The following is a 23,541-nucleotide window of genomic DNA, read 5'->3' on the forward strand; positions in this document are numbered from 1 at the left end:
TAAAAGTGATGCAAGAACAAGTTAATGTCCTTCCTGACTGTGATGTATGAAATTAAGGCAAAGGAGAGCAAAGACTGGCTTTCATCCAGCAGCAACAATCGATGGGCTTATTGTATTGCATGTTCCATAAAGTTTTGTTTAAAATTAATGAGTTGTGCATCAGATTTGCATGGAATTACATCAGGGCTGGTGACTTACATGTTAGTTGACCCACATGTTAGTCTGAATGTTGAAGGATCTACTCATGCTATCTCTGTTCCCCAAATAAATTCAGTACCCTGGATATCTCCTTAAGATTAAAACCCTTTGCATGGGCTTCAGCTATACTGAAGAATGAATGCAGTTTGACCCCACTTTAACTGCCATGACTCAATGCTATGGAATTTAGCCTTCTCTGCCAAAGAGCTGTTGTGTCAACAAACTACAAACATCAGGATTCCATAGCAATGAGCCATGACAGTTAAAGTGATACTGAACTGCATTAATTCTCGTACAAACACAAATCTACTTTGATGGATGGGTAAATGAAAATCTTTTAATGCTGTCTTGGTTTCCCCTACCTTTTCTTTCTCTCATCTTTTCTCTTTTCTCTACATTCACACATTTGTCCCAACTTATCAAGAACCTACAGTCTCCCTAAGTGAAAAAAGTGTTACTCACTGTTTTTCCTCTGGTTTGTCATGCCTTGTTTTGGGGGCATTGCATATAGCAATCTTTCTTCCATTTTTCAATGCACAATGTTTTAGTTTGGATTTGGCACAAGTCCTCCGATTTGATACAGTGCACAATTTGGTTATTTGGATCTCAGTTGGGTGAGGAATGCATTGTTCCAGACCCAAACCATTTGAATCTAAACCCTAAAAAACAAAATTCACAGATCCTGCTTGCCAATGCTCCATCACTGGAATACATAGGAAAACCACAGATCATCATGACATTTAGAAATGCTGTAAACCAAAAAATATGGAGAGATTTACTGAGTCCAATTTCAGACAGGTAAGTCAATATTTACATATTGATTTTTTTTAAAGAAAGGAGGATTTTCAAAATAGTCATTGTAATAACTGCTTAAGTTTTTTACCAAAAACTTTATCATATGTGCCCCCTTCCCGCATTCCACCCCACCCTCACCCCCAGTAGCAACATTACAGCAGGAATAGCACAAAGCTTTCCTATATTGAGGGCACTGCCTGTGATGACCAAATTTCTGCAGGCACACTTTTCCTTTCTTCACGATGCCAGGGCTTCACAAAAGGTGCATGGCCAAGGCCTGTATCATCTAATGTGCAGCATGCAAGGCTGTAAAATAAGGTAACAAATGCAGAGCCGGGCACTGTTTTCCCTACCCCCCCCCCCCCCGGTGAGGTCCCAAGGTATTTCCAAATTTTACCTCAAATGGGTCTGATATCTGGATTGGTATAGTACCTGCTGGTGTCTCAAAGGAGCCATAAAAGAAGCAGACCACTTGAGGATCTATGCATGTCATCTTGAGTGACTTGATAGAAGAGAGGTAGGTTATTGGCGTGGAGGATCATAAATGAAGAATGCAGAGTCTGCTTGTGTGCTGCTGAACTTATTTCTATCTCTCTTTCTCTCTTCATTTTTTGAAAAAAAAAAGTTGAATCCTTGCTTTCTAATGAAGCGGAGCCAGAATTGATTGGATCAGTCTCATGACAATTTGATTAATAATGATATCACACATGCAGGATCTATTGGCTGTGGGATCAGGCTTTTAGTGAATAGGGCAGTGCAATAACAGATCTAGAAATATGGAATTGACTATGAAAAGGCCTGGATTATGATTATGGATGGCATGAGTTTAATGTAATGTTTTTAAATGTTTAATATGGCTATTTTTAATCTAATTTAATTTAATGTCTGTATTATATGTTTTTAAGGCATTGAAATATTGCCTCCATGTAAGCCGCCCTGAGTCCCCTTCAGGGTGGAGAAAGGCAGGATAGAAAAAGAGCAAATAAATAAATGATAAATATTGTTCTCTCTTTATTAATGCTATTCTAACAGCGGTTGTGGGGGTGCATTTCCCTACAACAATCTCCCCAACAAGCTATTATTGCTACAAGGTAATTTTTTTTTGATGTGGCTTGTTCTTGAATTGACAATTAAGACCCATTAGCTTTAAATAAACTGCTCCTGATGGAGATTAAAAAGTTCAAGAATGGATTTGCTAAAAGAAATCTAAATGGGTGCCTCAACCTTCAGATTATAGTACAGTCGTGACAACCCACACTTTTAAATTTACCACTATACCACTGTTGCTCTCCTGTAAGATTTTGAATATCCTAATCTACAACTTTTCTTTCTTTCAGATTCCACCTTTCTCATGGAATAAAGGATGTAAATCTTTCACTTTGCAGCTTATCTCACTGTTGAAATATTGCACAGCCAAAAAATAGCAAATTAAACTCTGAGTAATAAATTTTTGCAGGGAACTTGCGAATGAAATGTACAATAATAATGCAGGAAAGCAATTTCATCAAGATTTCCACAGGGGCAACTGGAATGCACAGCCCATATAGATCAATACAGCTAACAATATCCTCAGAGAAAAACCTGCTGTTATTTGTCTTAACAGTGGTTAGCTTTACATATTTTTTCTTGCTACTTTCCATAGTTATATCCTTTATTTGCCATTCATTTCCAAGCCCTATACCCATAGGTAGCGAACCTATGGCATGTGTATTAGAAGGGGCATACAGTGCCCTCTCCTCTGGCATGTGAGCCCTCACTGCCCCCCATCGTCTGCCCCCCTTGTTCACTTGCTTGCTTGTTACTCGCTTGCCCAGCACCCACTGCCCACCAGTTGCCCATCAGCTGGGCACTCCATCTCTAAAATGTTTCCCGTCACTGCCCTGTACTAATATCACAATTCTTACTATAAGCAGTATGACTCAGTAACTTTTGGTACATAAGAGGTCTTCCAATTCCTCCTCTTCTTTCTTCCCTGGCAGCCTCCTCCATTTCTTCCAAAGCCGCCCCCCCCCCCACCCAGGGAGCATTTGCTTGAGGCAAATAAGGCCAGAAAGAGAGAGAGAGAGAGAGTGAGGGAGGGGGAAGGATGGGAAAGGCTTCCCTAGGCCGCTCCTCCAAAGGGAGCCCTGCCAGGAACTCGCTTTCCCAGCAGCATTTTACATGGCACGGGTATAGAAGGAGCCTCTGCACTCCCTCCCAGAGCATGATGGGAGTTGTGGTTTTTCTCTCTGTGTTTCTCATGTTTCTTTCTCAGCCAGTCAGAGGCCTCATTAACTGTGTCCAATTCTCCTCCCCTCTCGTGGCGTGTGCTGGTTGGGAATTCAATTTCCAGAAACCCTCTTGTGGTTTTTTTTTTTTTTAATGTTAGAATAAAAACTTTTTTCATTCCCCAAAATCAGTGGATTTTGGTGAAACATTCTGAAACTTGGCAGGCTTGCAGTCAAAAATGTTGCCTACAAGTGATCCAGATAGGCCTAAAAACAATGCAGAAATGAGCCTCTAAACTTTCCCCATTGGCGCCAATGGACCAAATCTTACTGGAATAAAACAGCATCCCCCTTCTGATTTCGGGAATTTCCCAAAAAACTGAGCAGGATGGGGGGGGGGGGAGACAAAAATGGAACCAAAAATAGTATGATTTTTGGGTGCTGTGCACACCCTTACTGGACAATATGTAAGCATTAGTATGAATAAGTACTACAGTAGAGTCTCACTTATCCAGCATCTGCTTATCCAACATTCTGGATTATCCAACACATTTTTGTAGTCAATATTTTCAATACATCGTGATATTTAGGTGCTAAATTCATAAATACAGTAATTACTAAGTAGCATTACTGCATATTGAACTACTTTTTCTGCCAAATTTGTTGTATAACATGATGTTTTGGTACTTAATTTGTAAAATCATAACCTAATTTGATGTTTAATAGGCTTTTCCTTAATCCCTCCTTATTATTCAACATATTCGCTTATCAAACGTTCTGCCGGCCCGTTTATGTTGGATACGTGAGACTCTACTGTATATATAATACTGTAGTCGATGTTTAACATTTACAACTTATACTTTGGCAAAAAGCCATTTATGAGTTTTCATATTTTCATCCCATCATAGAATCATAGAATAATAGAGTTGGAAGCGACCTCACAGGCCATCCAGTCCAACCCCCTGCCAAGAAGCAGGAAAATCACACTCAAAGCACCGTGACAGATGGCCATCTAGCCTCTGCTTAATTAGCCTCCAAAGAAGGAGCCTCCACCACAGACCGGGGCAGAGCATTCCACTGCCGAATAGCCCTCACAGTGAGGAAGTTCTTCCTGATGTTCAGGGGGAATCTCCTTTCCTGTAATTTGAAGCCATTGTTCCGCGTCCTAGTCTCCAGGGCAGCACAACACAAGCTTGCTCCCTCCTCCCTATGACTTTCACTCACATATACATGGCTATCATGTCTCCTCTCAGCCTTCTCTCCTGCAGGCTAAACATACCCAGCTCTTTAAGCCACTCCTCATAGGGCTTGTTCTCCAGACCCTTGATCATTTTAGTCGCTCTCCTCTGGACACTTTCCAGCTTGTCAACATCTCCCTTCAATTGCAGTGCCCAGAATTGGACACAGTATTGCTGGTGTGGTCTGACCAAGGCAGAATAGAGGGGTAACATGACTTCCCTGGATCTAGACACTATACTCCTATTGATTCAGGCCAAGATCCCATTGGCTTTTTTTGCTACTGCATCACATTGTAGGCTCATGTTTAACTTGTTGTCCACCAGAACTCCAAGATCTTTTTCACACGTACTGCTGTTGAACCAGGCGTCCCCCCTTCTGTATTTTTGCATTTCATTTTTTCTGCCTAAGTGGAGTCAAATAAGAATTGTCAAGACATATCAATAAGTCTCTGTTCAAGTTCAAATGTTTGAATTCCAAATCTCAGATTATTGTAGAATTGAAAAGCTTAGCAAATATGTGGAAACAAACATAGCTGAGATCCTGTCCAGAAGTGACTTACTTAATCATAACTTTACACTCACAGAGTAGAGCCTCATATTATTATAGAACCGTGAAAATGCATAACCAAATGTGCATTGCATGTTGAATCACAATGTGCAACCACACACAGTTATGCAATCAATAAGGAACTCACAAAAAGGAGCACAAATGCAATGGTATCTCATGTAAACCTGCATGTTTACTGTATTAACTTCAACTGATGATGAAAATGATACTTATTTATATCCCATTTTTATCTCTTTATAAAGATCCAAACAGCTCAGTCTTAAAAACAAAGCAATTTAAAACTGACAAAATATAAATATTAAAATATTGAAATATAATTAAACATAAAAATATTTTTAAAGTAAGTTAAAATTACATTAAATACTTTAAAAACATAAAATAAGTTACACATTAGCCAAAACATGCAAACAAACAAATAAGGGAACTGAAGTATGCATAAGATACCAACAGGATGCCAGCTATTCATTTTAACTGTGCAGATGATGCAATAAGTCAGCATACAAAATACAGGGTGTTTGAAAAAGAACTCCCTAGTTTTAAGTTAAAACACATTTAAGTTCAGACATCCTATATTATGTGTATTGCATGCTGAATCACAATGTGCAAGCACATTGTGGTTCCTTCCCAGTGAATTTTTAAAACATTAAGTGTAGAAGAGGAAAGATAGGAATTGCAGTGCAGTAGTTGGAGGATAATAGCTTTACGAAAGGAACACATACATTCTCCAATTATTCTATTTTAATATGTTTTAGGGGTTTTAATGTGCATTTATATGTTTATTGATTTTAGTGATTTTATATGTTTTTGTTTGTTTGTTTATAATGAAGCACTGAATCTTTGCCTAGATTGTACACTGCTCTGAGTCCCCCATGAGATAATAATGAAGCAAATAATAAATAAATAAATAAATCTTACAGGGTGAAAACCAAAATGTGAATATCAAGGAAAGAAATCTGCTCAACCCCGGGTCCATACAGGAAAGGTATTACAAGCATACCCATGCCAGGTCTGCCTATAATTCTTTGGCACTACCTACTATAAAATCAGAATGGCTGAAGGGAGTTGGAAATTGACTTAGCATTAAATTCAAGGTTGAATATATGACCCTCAGTGTGGATAAAATTGAGATGCGTGAAAAGACTTCTATTTTCTTATATACTACAAAAGGCTCTTGTGACTCTCTGCTTTACAGAAATGTAAGTAAATGAATTGTGACAAGGTTCTGAAGTCAAAAATATGTAATAAATAATGCAGAAACTTTGCAAATGACTGCTTTATTAACTCCTTACTTTTCCACTGCCTTTTCTGTTTGTTCTAATGCTGAAATTATTTGTTAATTTCTTGCTTAAATAATGACATATAATACCATTGTCACTCCTGAAGATCTACACAACACCCAGGGACTGTTGATTCTCAGTGCAGAGTAAACAGGATTAAATCAGTTTAACCATGTATTGACAAAAGTCAGGGAATTCTCTGGAGTTTGGGGAAAAATCTGAAGGAGCCCTGCACTTAGGGAACAATGTGGACTGTACAGATCTGATGCAACTCTGCCTGCTGTCCATATGAGCCACCGCTGCCATACCCTTGTTCATGTGCTCATCAGTGCAGAGGGGAAAAAAGAATGAGAGCCATGTTACCATTGTAGATAGTCTCAGAGCTTCAGAAGAGTTTCAAGCTGTAGTTCACAGACCATGCTAACACCAGCAGTGGAGCCTCTGTGACCAGTAAGAATGACTACCCTGCCGTCTATCTGGACATGTAGGCACCTCAGCATTGGGCACCCGCAAAGGCCAGGAGCTCTCCGGGAGGCCTGTGGCTGTCCAGCAGCAGCAATGATAACAACAAAGGTAAAGTGATGATCCAACCAGGGCAAATCACTTTTGGCATGATCATGTAGACTTCACTCTACTGCAACTTTGGATTAAGTAGACTGTGTATACCTCTGAGGCTTCTAGGTCCAGCATTTCTACTCTGAAATCACCACAAAGAAACTGAGCCCTGGGAGGTAGAGCAATGGTTTCAAACTGCAGGATAATAGATTTCACCTAAACATTAGGAAGAACCTCCTAATAGTAAAAGCTGTTTGACAGTAGAATATGCTGCCTTGTAGTGTGGTGCAGTCTCCTTCTTTAGAGATTTTTAAACAGATTCTATGGCCTCTGTCAGGAATGTTTCAATTGTATTTTCCTGCATGACAGAACAGAGAATCCATTGGACTGGATGGCGCTTGTGATTACTTCCAGCTCTATGATTTCATGATGATAGAAGTATTGAGTGGTAACCATTGATATGAAAATGCCTCTGTCTTAAAGTTATCACTATTCATTCACTTTCTCACACACATCTCACTCACATCACTTGAAGTTTCTAGCATTGCTGAATCAATATGTGAAATGATGCCTTAGTTTGGTGGTGCTCATAAATTGAATGCTATTTATAAAGAACTTTGCCACATTACTCATTTACTTTGGGCACCAGATATTCCCCATTACCATTCCTGCACCTGGAGGACTAAGTCATTCTGTTATGCATTATTAACACAATAATGTTAAAATCCCTCCAGATTTTCTTTTAACTGAGAAAGATTCCCAACATACATATACACAAATGGATGAAATGGACACTGAATCCTCCTCTCCTCCCTGTCAACAAATGATTCTTTCCTTCCTCCTATTTTAACCAAAATTCCCTTGTCTTTTTCAAAGCCAAAATCCCACACTTGCTAAACAAATGTGACAAGGGCTCCAAAAAGCTTCCTGGAAGTATTTACGTTATAATTTCTAGAAACATATTGAGCTATAACATTAGAACACCATATAGCTTTAGCATTAGATCACTCTGGGAAATCATAACATTTGTGTTTCAAGGAAGCTCAGCAGGATATCTCTAAAAGAAGCCATGCTTGTCCTTCAGAGCTTGGAATTTAATTTTCTTAAAGAAAAAAATAATGGAAATTTTAATTCTCAAAAAGAACAAAGCAAGAATAGCAAGGAAAGGGATAGACTCATTGTAGGGCAGTGATTCTCAACCTGTGGGTCCACAGGTGTTTTTGTCTACAACTCCCAGCAATCCCAGCCAGTTTACCAGCTGTTAGGATTTCTGGGAGTTGAAGGCCGAAACATTTGGAGACCTACAAGTTGTGAACCACTGTTGTAGGGGGAAACAAGGCCCTTTTGTGTTTATTCTCATTACAAACAGTGGAAGGTGGGCAGTAAATTCATTGAGTTTTAGTCTAAACTTTTAAAAAGCTAGCCAATGTGCTGAGCCTAATAAGGAGACAGGGTTCAGCACTTTAGACAGTTACTTTAAAAGCTGTACTAAAACTTGGAGTAAATTCACTATTCACATGGAAGCCACCAGCTGCTACCAAGCAAAACTAATTATATAGTACAGTGTTCCCTCACATATTGTGGGAGTTACGTTCCAGGACCACCCGCGAAAAATGAAAATCCACAAAGTAGGGATGCTATATTTGTTTTGTTTACAATCTTACTGGCAAGTAGCATCTCTGTCCTGTCCTTGCCTCTCAAGCACACACATGCCTTGTGAGATGAAAACAAAGCTGCCTCCTTTTCTCTCCCTTCGGCTTCTCCTTCCTTCCTTCCTTCCTTCCTTAGGCTTCTCTTTAGGAAGGAAGTAGAAAGAGGGATTTATAATATTATTTTATCATTTATACTATTATTTTAGTGTTTATTAAAAAAAACACAAAATAGCAATGTCACGAAAAGCGAAGTAGTGAGGGAATACAGTCTTTCAAAACATGTGTCTTGAAAGCTCTGGTACTAATGGTGGCATTTCTCCCATTCAAACTCAAAACTGGTGCACATGGAAATGGTAACTGTATTTTCATCTATGTATTTATTTATTTATTTGAAAAAATAACATCCTGTCTTTCCATTTAAAATGAAACAACAAGCACTGAAACTATGCACAATTCACAATGAATAAATGATTCACATAAATGAATAAATCTTAGGAACAGGGCTTATTGAAATAATACTTTTATTTTTTACTCTGGAAGCAATGGCTCAAGACACTCTGAGCTGAGCTTCTGTTGCAAAGTACAGAGGTACTATGACCTAATTGAGCGGCCTATGCATGATACTTGTTTAGAACATGAAACTGATGTTCTAGAGCAGGGGTCCTCAAACTTTTAAAGCTGAGGGCCGGTCCACAATCCTTCAGACTGTTGAGGGGCCGGATTATCATTTGAAAATAAAATACAAACAAATTCCGATGCACACTGCACAAGTCTTATTTGTAGTGCAAAAACAACAACAACAACAACAACAACAACAACAACAACGAAAGAACAATACATTATTTAAAAATAAAAACAATTTTAACCAACATACATTTATCAGGATTTCAATGGGAAGTGTGGTCCTGCTTCTGGCCAATGAGATAGTCAAGTTAATTAGGGTTGTTGTTGTTGTTGTTGTGTGCCTTCAAGTCATTTCAGACTTTGGGCGAGCCTAAGTCTAAAATTTATTTATTTATTATTTATTTATTTACTGCATTTATTTACTACATTTGTATCATACCCTTCTCACCCCAAAGGGGACTCAGAGTGGCTTACAAATTATATGTACATACAATACATTATATTATTAGCATAGCACAATATTAGCATTATATATTACTATACTGAACTATACCATTATACTGTAATATTATTAGTAATATTATATGTAATATAGAATACATAATTAATATTATGATATGGTATTAGGATTGTGCCCAGTTGGTGAAGCTGGGGGACCCTGCTCGGACCCCTGACCATTAACCCATGCTTTTTAACGCTTACATTAAACAGTTGGGTGAGGTCATCCAGAGTTTTGGAGTTTGGTGCCATCTGTACACAGGTGACACTCAACTCTACTACTCCTTTCAATCAAATTCCAAGGAAGCCTTCCAGATCCTGAATCAGTTCCTGGCAGCTGCGATAGATTGGATGAGTGCTAACAAGTTGAAGCTTAATCCAGACAAGACAGAGGTCCTCCTGGTCAGTCATGAGGCTGATTGGGGTATTGGGTGGCAACCTGTGTTTGACAGGGTTACATTCCCCCTGAGGACCCAGGTCTGCAGTCTGGGGGTCCTCTTGGATTCAGCACTGATTCTTGATGTCCAAGTGTCAGTGCTGGCTGGGAGGGCCTTTACACAGTTAAAGCGTGTGTGCCAGCTGTGACCATACCTCAAGAAGCCGGACTTGGCATGGTGATCCATGCCTTGGTGACATCTAGATTGGATTATAGCAATGCACTCTACGTGAGGCTGCCTTTGAAGACAGTCTGGAAACTGAAACTGGTACAAAGGTCAGCAGCCAGGCTTCTAACTGGAGCTAATTATAGGGAACATAATTATAGGGAATTATATAGGGAATTATATAGGGAATTATAGGTTTCTGGTCAAGGTGCAGGTTTTGACTTATAAAACCCTAAATGATTTGGGCCCTACCTACCTTCAGGATCAAATCTCCACCTATGAACCAGCATGGGCTGTAGTTTTTCTGCTGGGGAAGCTCCCCTCTCACTTCCACCACTGTCACAAGCACGGCTGGTGGCAACGAGAGAGAGAGCCTTCTCAGTGGTGTCCCCACGACTCTGTAACACCCTCCGCAGGGAAATTAGGCAAGCTCCCACACTGTCCTCCTTTCATAAGGACTTGAAAACCTGGATGTTCTAGCAAATTTTCAAGAATGATTAGTCCCTAGACCCAGTCCCTAGCTAAGCAGATAGCACTCTGTCCTGCACTTTATCCACTTCTCCGGCCTATGATACGTTGTTGCACTATCCCTGGCCCAGCCTTTTTATAGTTGGCCATGTTCATCTTGTAATCCTGGCCATTGGTTTGTGAACCTTTTACTAATGGAGCTACAATGAAAAGGGTTTTTTAAATATTTTATTTTTACATTTAGTTTATTTTAACAGATATTTGTTATTTTAGGATGATATTTTGGTTGTTAAGGTAAATATGTTGTATTACATTGCTGAATGTGTCTATTTCATTGTATTGTCTGTATGGTTTCTTTCCAGCAATTGAATGTTTGCCTACATGTTGGAAACTGCCCTGAGTCCCTTTGGGGAGATAGGGTGGTATACATACAAAGATGATGATGATGATGATGATGATGATGATAATGATGATGATGATAACTATTATTAATGTGTGCAGGAAATCAAATCAATCCCAGAATGTCATATGGAAAATCTTATTATTATTATTATTATTATTATTATTATTATTATTATTATTAATGTGTGCAGGAAATCAAATCAATCCCAGAATGTCATATGGAAAATCATCAGAAGCTTCTATAGAAAATCATCTACAAGATGGCTGATAACTTCCAGTCAATGGCAAATTTCCAGAAAAGCAAGAGGCTTCTGTAGACCATGGGCAAAAACTATAGTGTTGATTCCTGGATAGCTGAAGAAGCACTGATTGTTTACAAATAAAAAAGAAACAAACCATTCGTTCACATTAAGAAAGCATTTTTTAAGTCTTTATCAGTCTACAAGTCTTATTGTACTCCCCCCCCCCATTACCCCCATGTACAAATATAGATTTTCTTAGGTGAGTACTACAGCAAAAATGCAAAACACTGCAGGAGACATCTATCTAATGGTGAATGTAGCTTATGATTTGCATTTTAGCTGTAGCAAGTTGCTGTAGTGCTGAACATGTATACAGATTGACTATGATGTGAACTGCAAGGCTATGCTTACTGAATATGTATATGATTATTAAAGGCTGCATTCCGACAGCAAAAGTCTAACAGCTTATAGCAGAGTGTGTCTCAATACTGGCTGAGATTTTCAGTTCTTCTGAAATGTAACGTTCACATCAGTATCAACACTTTCCTTCTTTTTGACAGGGTGCCCTTGTAAATGGTAATTTCCGAACGGAGGAAGGGAAAGGCACTCACAGCTCATCTTGGGTCTATATGTCCTATGGGAAGTGTTTTTCATGGAATATCACTGTATCCCTATAGATACAGGCACAGTTACAAACATCGCAGGAGCATAATCTAGGAGTAACATCACAGAGATCAATGGTGAAAGGGTGAACAGAGTCAGGAACTAATGTAGACAGATGTAAATATGAGGCATTTGCAATGGACAATCAGATGGCAATGCACCACTAACATCTTCACCTTTCCTAGGATACATACTATATTTTAAGGCCAGGATAAATGTGTTGTTGTTGTGTGCCTACAAGTCATGTCTGCCTTATGGTTACTTTAATGTGAACCTATCACAAAGTTTTTTGTGGATAATAACAAGTGAAGCAAAAGAACAAACAAACAAATGAACACAATCATCCCTTAGAATGCACACAGCTATAATGATAAAATGAACTGTATAAATCTATTGTATCATCCACCCATGGTGCATAATCCTAGGTTTCCTCTACCTCTGTTCTGAACAGTACATTAGTGCCTGATTGTTTGAGTAGGGCTGCCATCTCAGCCCAACATCTCAAAGTGAGTTCACACATCTCCCCACCTTTTGCTTGGATGACAGGCTGCTCCTGCAATAGACTGTAGTTCTCCATCAAGAATGCCTGCTAGGGCAACATTACAAATCCTCCCATGTAGACTCTACCACCTGCAGTGGTCTCTTTATCACCTCTAGCAGTTATCTAGGTAAGCAAACAATCAGAGCTCCTAAGAGAGCATCTAAATTCTTGAGTATTTCTCAGGAGGACAAACCTAAGATACATACATGTCACTCATAAAATTAAATCCAGAGTTTTTCTTCTAAGAACAGAAGATTCAATGAGGAATATAATCTTTACTGCCTCTATCACCTGTACAGTGCTAGTTAGCATGCTATCCTGGCAGATTTCCCAAGCTCCTGAGGCAGTTTTTAGGACCACAGGGGATTTAAAGAACACCATCCCACCACTTCAAAGATCACATGTTGTAAAGGTAAGAGCTGTCCCAAATCTACTTTGGAAAGTATTGATTTGCAAGGAGAGCTCATTGAGTTTCTTTTATTTATTACATCATTTCTACCCCGCCCTTCTCACCCATCAGGGGACTCTGTAATGAAAAATGTATTTACAAATTTAACACCAAAACACTGCAATGTATTGAAAACATTAACAAAAACATTGACTGCTAAAAGGCAAACTGCGTTGGATAATACAGAACACTGGATAAGCAAAGGTTGGATAAGTGAGACTCTACTGTATTCCCCATCTTTTTTATGTGGGTGAGAAAATGATGCAATACCACATTAGCAAAGGACTTCCATTAGAGTGTAGATAGTTTGTGATCCTGTGATCCACCTATATATTAGGAAATGACATGAATGCTACCAGGCTTGGATTCACATGGGATCAACCATGGAAGAAGCAGTAACTATCTTCAACTAAAGTGTGAACACTCTGCCACTGTGATATAAGTAGCAACAAACTTTTTTGTTGTGGTTTATGCTTTCTTCTGAACTATATATTGTAATAAGTTTTTAAATGAGAATGTTTCTTTTAATAATATATCTATATCGGTAGTGGTAGTCATTCCACTCAGGTTTTAACCTGAACTTTAAGGGAGCTATCGGAAGTGCTGAACCTATTGGAGATTGGGTTCAGCACATTGATTGGCTCCTTTAACATCTGGACTAAAAACTGGAGGGGCTGCACCACCCTATTGATACGGGCAACAGAAGTCACCACTTTTGATCCAACATGTATTTATGAGTTTTCTTTCACCTGCAGGTACCCATGTTGTCTGTACATGAAAAATATGACCACAAATAACCCTTAAGTGGGAATTCAAAATGCTTGAGTGTATAATGTGATCCCGATAAAGATATAATGCTTGAAGCACTCCTGACTTACTTTAATTGTGTTGTTTGCTTATGTTTTCTTGAAGACTGACACCTCTGTTATTGCAAATGTGCTGTTAAACCTCTTGGGATATAGAAGGGTGGATGGTAAATAAGATTCAATGAATGATAACTAGGAGCTAAGAAGGAAATAATAATTGTTTTTTGTACAAACCTCAAAGAAAGGTAAACTAGGGCATACATCTTGCTTTCTCGCTGTTTTGTTCCACTAGTCTGGCTACTCCTAGATACGTGCCATATCACTTCTGTGTCATCCAGTGTCCTATTTTGCCAGTACTGCCTCCTTATTTGTATGCTTCTCCTCACTGTCTGTTCTTGCCAGCAATGTTGCTTAGAGGGGACATAAAGTGAAAAGAAGCCAGGCAAGTGCAGAATACTGCATGGGACAATCAAAAACCCATCTCCAGGAGGGGATTGTGACATCAATTGGAGGTAAATTTGCATGCCAGCCAGGAACAATCAGTTCAATGCTAAATCAGGAGCAGAGTGTTTGTAACATAAAAACCCTCTGAATAGATTTTTTTAGGAGGAGGAAGAAATAGAGATGACAATTTTTATTTTTCTTTATCAATACAAGAATGAAGAAGTAGAGCTTTTAGAGAAAATCAGAAAATGCAAGGTTCTGCAAGAGATTCTACAAAGTCAGCCTTCCACATTCACTGGGGTGAGGGATATATGATCACGCACACATACAAGAAAGTGGATGTAAAAATACTTTTTTAACCTGAAAGAACACCTCTTTAGGAATCTGTAGGTTCTCCAGGGCAACTCTATAATAAAATTCTGGGTGGAGGTTGACTATAGAGTCATAGTGGATTACCTGGTTTTGGGGGGGGGGGGGGGTAAAAAAATCCATATTAATCAAAGCTCACAAAAGTTAAACCCACAAATGTGGAGGGCCGACTATATCTCATTAGATATTTATTGATGGTAATAGAAATGGTCATTGTACCCTATGCCCAGGATGAGATAGGTCATCTTCTTGTGGACTACTTGAGGCTCCCTTCATATAGAAATCTGTCACATTGGTGTAACCTGCCAGTCACATTCTAGTAATACCTTGGGAAGTCAGACTTGGCCACGGTGGTCCACACTCTTGTTACATCTCAAATAGACTACTGCAATGCGCTCTATGTGGGGTTGCCTTTGAAGGCTTTAAGTAGTTCAATAGGTAGCAGCCAGGAGCATACAACCTGCCTGTTGCATCAGCTCCACTTGCTGCCAGTCTGCTACTGAGCACAATTCAAAGTGATGGCTTTAACCTATAAATCCCTAAACAGTTCCAGTCCAGCTTACCTATCTGAATGTATCTCTCTTTATGAGCCAGTTAGAGCACTAAGATCAGCTGGAGAGGTCCTGCTCTCTGTCCCACCACCATTGCAGTTGCAATTGGTAGGGATGAGAGACAGGGCCTTCTCAGTGAGGGCCCCTCAGCTGTGGAACTCCCTCTCCAGGTGATCTTAAATAGGCCCACTCCTTCCTTGTGTTTAGAAAACAACTTAAAACTTGGTTATATAAACAAGCATTTGGTGAGTGATAATAACATCAAAACAGATAGATGCCAGCCTTGGGATCAGTGCAATGTCTAAGTGTCTAATATGTTTTAGGTCTAGGTCTGAAGTTTTATAGTTTTAATGGTTTAATCTTTAGTTATATGTCATTATTTTAAACTTGTGGTGTACTGTTTTCTTATATGTGAGACATTGAATTTATGCCATTTATTTGATTTGCACCGCTTTAAGTCCCCCCAGGGGTGAGTCCCTCCAAGTCCCTCCAAGTTATGTCTCCTTGAGTATAACTGAGGCTCAAAGGTAAAACACCAAATGATTATTCCTTTACTGTCTTTTTTAAAAAGCACTTCTACTTAGGATGTTTATAATCTGCTATTAATATTTTCTCCTTCATTTGCTTCTTTTGAGTCACCTTGATTTTCAGCATTTTTAAATTGCTCTTGGTCCCCGAAGATCCTGGTTCCCATATTTATATTCTGGAAAGTTGCAGGTACAGAGCATAAGGGTCAGTCACTGAGTAAGCAAACATGAAAACACAGGGAAAAAAGAATGGACAAGATGTTAGAACACCAAAAACAGAAATGTAACTCACCTGCTCCCATGTACCCAATTTCTCAAGGGAGATTAATACCATTATATGGGGTTTCTACTAAAGGCAGTTTTTTTAAAAAATGAGAATTTCCACTAGGTAAAAACTTGATACCATGAAACCATAATTTTGTGTGGGATTAAGCAGGGTTTGGCCAGAGTTTGGAAAAGATATTACTTAAAATTACCCCTTTTTAGAATCCAATGGCCACCATGACCAAAACTAGAAGGGGAATTTGGAGAGCTATAGTTCAAAGAAGTAACTTTTCCAGGCTTGACTAAGTGAACCAGGGAGCGAATGAAGCAAAACTAGTTTTTTCTGAGTTTTATTTCAATGTGTATTAAAATATAGATTTTAATACATAAAAATATTATTATTTCTCATTAAAAGAACAAAAAGATCTTGAAATATCTTCAGAAAAGGGGAAGTTGTTATTTTTGTAATATTTGAATATATCAGTTCATTCAAATATGTGATGTCTTTCATTTCACCTAAATTTATTTTAGAATACTTTACTCTGTCTGGGAATTAAATTGATAACCCCATAAGTATTCTGCCTTCTGAACCAAAACTTGCAAGGTACATAAGTTCCTAATTAATAATTGATACCATTTGTAGCTTTTTAGTTATTTGATTTTATGATTATTTTTACTTGTTTGGCCCTGGGATATGGTTCACTATTTCCAATTCTTTGCCAACTTTATTATTATTTATTTAAAACATTTTTGTCCTGCACTCCAGCTGAAAAAGCTATTTACAGACAATTTACTAATGCTTTCCATTTACTATGTGTTCAAATGATGTTAGTAAAATTGCCTCTGGTACAAAAAATGGGAAAGTGTTTCCAATCCTTCTTTGAAGATGTTTTTGCTTGTGTTTTCTCACTGCCTTTTCATGTTTGACAGTCTCTCTGTATATGTACAAAATTTCCTACCATCTGCATTGTAATTGGAGTAATTACAAACCTCATGGGACCTCTCTAGCCTAAAGTAATTTGCCAATGAAATATTTAAAAGTAATTCTGAAGCTTACACAAACAAAAGTTAGATCTTGTCTGACTGTGAAATATGCTGGCAACCATTAGCAATGCATTCTTCAGAACTTGGTTTTATTTCATACTATTACCAATATTTTTTCCTGGTCTGATTTCTGAAATCAGACTAAGGTTACTTCTACATTGACCCTATAATGCCATTCAAAGACTACACAAGACCACAGTAGCTACAAACATACCGATGTGCACTGCCAACATTGATTTATAGGAGTCTACACTGCCATATAATCCAGTTCAATGCAGCTAATCTGCATTCAGAAACTAGAATAGATAGCAGTGTAGATGAAGCCTTGCTCACCTTAGTGGATGAGCTACACTAGGAATTGAATGGGTGGGGGGAGTTTCTATGGGTCTTCCTTGGTATTTCAGAGGCATTTTATATGATATAGCACCAGTCTTGCAAGAGCAACACGGGCTTCTGTGTTCAATTTAAGGTGCTGACGGTACTAATTTTGACCAAATGTTATTTGGAACCAGGAAATCTGAATTATCACCTCCTCCCATATGCACCTGCCAGAAATTTGAGACCTTCGGAGGCGATCCAGTTGCATGTTCCAACACCTCATGAAGTTAAGTTAACGGGCACAAGTAACAAGAATTTCTCTATAGCAGCATCTCTTCTGTGGAACACCCTGTCCAATGAAGTTAGGCTATCCCCATTTCTTTTAAGGTTCTGGCAAGTAACTAAAACTATGCTGTTCCACATGGCATTCAGTATTTGAAATTTCTGTTTTAACTTTTTCAAAACAAGATTCTAAGTTTATTTTTAGACTGCTTTTAGGGGTTTAAAAAGTACTTTAACAATTTTCAGAATTGGTTTTCATTGCCTTTGTTTAGGGATGTGATACAGAAATACATTAAATAAAAAAAATACATTTCACTTAATATGTTAGTATGATCTCTACCCCAAAGTCAGTTTGACACCTTGGATAACTCCTTTAAAATTCAGACTAAAATCCTGAGTCAATTCAATGCTAGCATGGAAGGTTCCTCTTACAACTGAGAGTATGTGGAAAGGAATTAGAGATGCTTTGTTTGACATAATGTTCCTCCCAACCTTATTTGGCAGAAATGGGAATGCATGGCTTAAACTCTCTCTTGCCGGAGACTGGAGAAGCCCAATAACCTCATCACCACCATCATCACATTCATCACTACCACTAACATCATCACCATATCCCTTGCACACTAGCCCCCTTTCCCTTTTTCTCACCTAATTCATTCACCACCACCTTCCCACTACACTCACCCACCTGCCTCCCTCACTCCTTGTCTGCCTCCTTTTAGTCTCCTTCTATAGAAAGAAGTGCTAGTGGTTGGGGGTATCTTTGGAAATATTACGCAAAAACTCTCTCTCTCTCTCTCTCTCTCTCTCTCTCTCTCTCTCTCTCTCTCTTTATCATGTGAAATATTGAAAAAGATACCTAAGTTGAGTTACTTCTCTATCTGGCCTGCAACACAGTTTGTCTGCAAATCTGATAAATCCCTTTTTCCTAATGCTAAGTCAAGTTTATAATGTGCTGCCATCGTTCCTTTATTGCTTTAATATATGGTTTTAATAAGCTAAATATGGGTTATGATGTGCTTTTACTTACTGTGGAATTTTCATCATGCCTTTTTGCATTGTAATACTTTTGTTATATCTCTGTGCTAAATCAATAAAATTATTTGTTATTGCTAATGATTGCTGGCTACTTTGTGGATACAAAGAGGGCTTCTTGGCTCGGTGCCCATTCTGGTCAGGGCTCTGATTGGCCAAATACAAGATTATGCCCAGATAATTTGAATACAGAAGGATCTAGGCATAGAGTAAGGCATCTAAATTAACTTGTTCAGGAACTCTCACACTTCTGTTTCTGAAGGAGACACCCCATATCAGCAAATATTTTTGGATGAAAATTGGGATGTTTGGCCAAGCAACATCATAATATTATCAGGATGACAAACGTTATTAATGAGAAAAAATGGACAAACTAGAAAAGGCTGCAGCAGTTTGTTTTTGTCTGAAGCTACAGGGATGGACAAGATTCAAACCCTTCCTCTATACTTCTTTCTCCCCTGTAGAGTTCACTGCAACCACATGTGTATGTTGAACCCAGTTGTCAGCAACTGAAGTAAGCTGAAGACAAAGGAGAATCAAAAGCAACAAACAAAAAAAGCATTTTAAAGGAACTGGAAAAATGGGGTGGCAGAGAATTACTCAGTTAGTCCTGCCAAATTGGGACACCTGTAAAATATGTGCATCTTCCATGTAAGGAGCATTTCCTTTCAGCCCACATGGGGAAAGAATTATTTTCACCACATATCAAAGGCAGCAACAGCAATATATAATGTGCTACACCCTCCCTTTCTGTTATATAAGGGTTTTGTTACAGATACATTAAACATGCTGGAAAAGGATAAATCAATTCAGTTTGTCTTTTAAGAAGGAAAACAATAGTTTCAGAATTTTTGAGGAGAATTGCTTTTTCCTATGGAACCATTGTATGCTGGTGCAGAGACACATAATGGCATAACTGGCAAAACCAATTTGGAGCATTCCTTGACATAAGATCTCATCACATTTTCTGCCAGAATCTCCATGGATCGTGCCGAATATGGCAGTGCCCTGCATGGAGAACCCAACACCCCATGCCCTGCATTGTCTGACTTACCCATAATCCCATCCCACGGGCGAAGTGTCAACCACCCAGCTTCTCCCCATTGTTGCTAATGCAACACAGGAAGCCTGCAGCATACACTGGTTCTTCTTCATTTTTGTTACAGAGCCCCAACAGAAAAAGCTGTACATCGTGGGATGGGAGCCAGGGGGCTCCATGGCAAGACTGAAGAGGAACTGTTGCATGCCGTTGAATTTTGGCCTATCTGATGAGGATGTTAGAAAACTCTGTGAAATGCATAAGTCAACAGGCGGCTTGAAGGACCACACACACACTTGTAATGACTCACACTTGGGCCTGTAATCATTTAAACATCCACACATCCAAGGTCTCACTGTGGTTTTACACGCTTGCTTTGGATTTTTTCACACATCATTTTTCCCCACATGGATTTTGTGAAAAGTGTCCAAAATAGATCCGAAACTATTGGATCTGTTCTCTTTTAAGCTATTTGGGAAACCACAATGATGAGGTTGTAGAGCTAACAGGTACACAAAGTAGACTCATGTATTTATTTTCACGGATAACTATGAATATGTGAGTACTGAGATTTTCTCCATGAACCAGTTAAAATATATTAATATATGCATTTAAATATGCAATTTGAAATTGAAAAGAGAATCGCAAAATGTAAGGTACAATGGATAATTCACATAAGCAACCGCTTAACCAACTAAAAAGATAACCTGATTACCAGGCAACAAAATTAATATGAGGTGCTTTACCATTCAAAATTACTGACATTATATTAGGAAAAGTATTCTCTATTCACTTCTCCATATCTAGGATTTAATTATTTTCTTTTTAAAATTCTCTTTTCTTAAAATGCTATTTCTGACACAGAAAATATTTTGCATTCAAATCAATCAAGTGCACATTTTACATGGGATAAATCCCCAGTTGTAGTAGCATAATCTCATATCCATGGAGGATACATTTTCAGACTTTCTGTAGGTACATGAAATTGCAGAAAATAACAAACCCTATTATTTTCAATGGGATGGACAACTGAGGTATTAAGAAGGGGGTATAGCATGTACAGGAAGTCTTACATGAATAGGTAAATAAGTGAAATCACAGATAAATGAGACCAATTTTGGTTCTACAGATAAGGTCATACAGGAGTTTCTGCACAGAATATTCTATGCAGAGAATGCTTTTTTTGCACACAAAATACCATCTGGAAATTTTGCACAAAATCTGTGAAGATGCTCATCAACTCGGGATTCTTCTTATCAGGGTTTCTTAACATTTTAAAACATGTTTGATCATTTAGAACTTTTTCTCTAAATAGATGGCTCATTGAGGTGGTATTGTACAATTACATACATCAGGTAATAAGTGGGAGCTCCATTCAGATTAAAATTTAAATCCAGTCATTAATCTCAACTAAAATAAGGATCTCATCACACTTACCAAAACAAGCATCCTAGGACACTTCAAGCCTTCTTTGGGGACAGAGACCCATGTCAGCTATCATATGACATCATGTGACTTCTGGTGGAGGCCACGCCCACAACCAGGGTAGAAGCATCCTTTGACATTTCCTCCCAAATATGGGATAAGGTCATAGGACCATTGGATTAATCACTGAAAGATACATCAACATATATGAAAGACCCATTTACTCAATATGCTTACTCTAGTTGGAATTAACAGTTGAATTTAAATCCAAGATGCTTTAGAAATGTACTTATTGAAATCAATGGAAGTTCATTTAACCATAACCATCTCACATTCAATTAAATTTATTTCAGTGGCTTTTATCTCCAACCCAATACCTTGGAAGCTATTATATTAGTTAATAAATTATTCAGTTCAAAGTATACAACTAACTAGCTAAAATTTACTTAGATGACAGCACTACTATTTATAGATCTGTCTCAGTGTGAGATAAGAAGTGTAGGACATTTGATGAATTTATTTATTTGCTTGCTTGTTTACTTACTTACTTACTTAATGATGCCTTCCAAGAAATCAAAATAAGACAGCAATGCAGCTACCATAAAAACCATTACACATGATAAAACATTTATCTGTTTCAAAGAACAGTATTAGGACCAACGAACATATGTTTATTTACTTCACTTGTATACCGCTTTTCTCACCCGGGATGGGGGACTCAAAGTGGTTTCCAAAGATATTACATTGCATATTTATGTTGTTTAAAATGTATATCTTGTTTTCTTAAAATGATTACAAAACGTGAAGGCCTTGTGACTAGGCAAATATTCCCCATAAACCTCCCTTTAGCTGTGCTGGCTATGTCCAATGGGAGGTGCAGTGCAACAACATTTACAAAGCCACAGGCACCCCTCACTTGATTTAAACCAAAACAACTTGGGCTGGAGGGGGATCACAGAACTAAACAGGCAAACAATATTAATTGCTGATATTTTAAAATGAGTGTACTACAGATAAGGGAGGGCAGTGGTGCGCACTTGAGACTAAAATAAATTATCTCTCCCTAAAAACAGCAATAATATTTCTTTTATAGAAAAAGGTGAGTTTTACAGGAGATGAAGACTCATGCAGAATCACATATGAGGATACACACATACACTTGTACAATAGCATCACAATCCACTGGGACTTAGAAATAGCCTACCCTGTCCAATCCAGCTATAACCTATTGTCAGTTCCTCTGCTGCAGAGCTATGAACATTTGCTCTTACTCAAGCAATTAAGCAGGAAGAGCTAACCTCTTTTTCTGATATTGTGATCACCAGATTGGGGACAGGTTTCCCTCCCACCTGTGAGTGACTCCAGGTTAGTGTCAGTGTAGTGAAAGTACTAAGAGTATCTACTTGGTGATGTCAGAGGGAAGAGTGTACAACCATTGAGATTTTTCACTATGCCTCTTACAGTAATAGAGATATGGTTCAGAATTCAAATGTCAGCTTGCAGGCTCATTTACACCATGCCATCAATGCAGCACTATGACTGTCCCACATAAATTAGTAGCTTCTATTGAATGCTACCTGCTGTGTCCTGTGACCACAACTGCAGAGGAGAAGTATGCAACTTGATGTCTGCTGAAGGGGTTCTCAGGGGGACAGGTCAATCCTCATGACCTTCCTTCAACTTCTATGCCTTCATAATGGCATGCATTTCACCACAGATTCTATAAAAGCTGTGATAGATGACAGTGCTGTCGTTAATGCAAATTTAGCTCTTAGGCAGTATGAGTTATGCTTCCCCCTGTGCCTGATCAGTAAAGGTTATATTAATCTGTTACAACCCCGCTCCCGAGTCTGTCTGCAAGATATCTCTGTCTGCGGAATGCTAGTTGGAAATAATTATATATTTTATGAGCCCTATATGGAAATGAGCTAAAATGAAAGGGATAAAAAGCGGTGACCACAAGTAAGCATTTTCAGAGTCTTTCCCCATTATTAAGAATAATGTCACAATTGCAAAGCGATCTTGTAGCACCTTTGAGAATAACAAACAGAAATAAATTGGTACTATACATTTTCATAGACTAAAATTTAATCTATATCCAGAAACAACCCTTCACATAAGACCCACCCTGTAGGTGTTCACCTGTTTTTCAATCCCTTACCCCCTTTTTTGCACTCATTCTCATGTGACATATTTAATGGCATTCCCCAGGATCTTCCAAGAACTCTCTGTAAGGCCAAGAGGTTGCTGCCATCATTGTGCATTGGCTATTGGACCATAGCTACCTTGTAATCCTGGGCTGCCCCTATCCTCTGCCTAGCCACAAATAATTCAATCAATATTCTCTCTGTTATGAAAATATCTTCATGGGTGAAGAAAATCTCTCTTTCCCTCATACTGTCATTGAAAACAATATGGTACATATAGTGCAGAGAAAATTAAACTATTTGATCTCTTGG

The 23,541-nt window shown here is 38.4% G+C and overlaps 1 long non-coding RNA gene across 1 annotated transcript in view; it reads right to left on the reverse strand.

Annotated features, from left to right (window-relative positions):
- Positions 1-23,541, reverse strand: part of LOC103279747 (uncharacterized) — a 199,312-nt gene that overhangs the window by 28,031 nt on the left and 147,740 nt on the right. Inside the window, exon 4 of the long non-coding RNA XR_010002712.1 lies at positions 21,095-21,268. This is a non-coding gene — a long non-coding RNA (uncharacterized LOC103279747). The remainder of the gene's footprint in view (positions 1-21,094; positions 21,269-23,541) is intronic.

The sequence above is a fragment of the Anolis carolinensis genome, chromosome 2 (genome assembly GCF_035594765.1).
Source record: "Anolis carolinensis isolate JA03-04 chromosome 2, rAnoCar3.1.pri, whole genome shotgun sequence".
Lineage (NCBI taxonomy): Eukaryota > Metazoa > Chordata > Lepidosauria > Squamata > Dactyloidae > Anolis > Anolis carolinensis.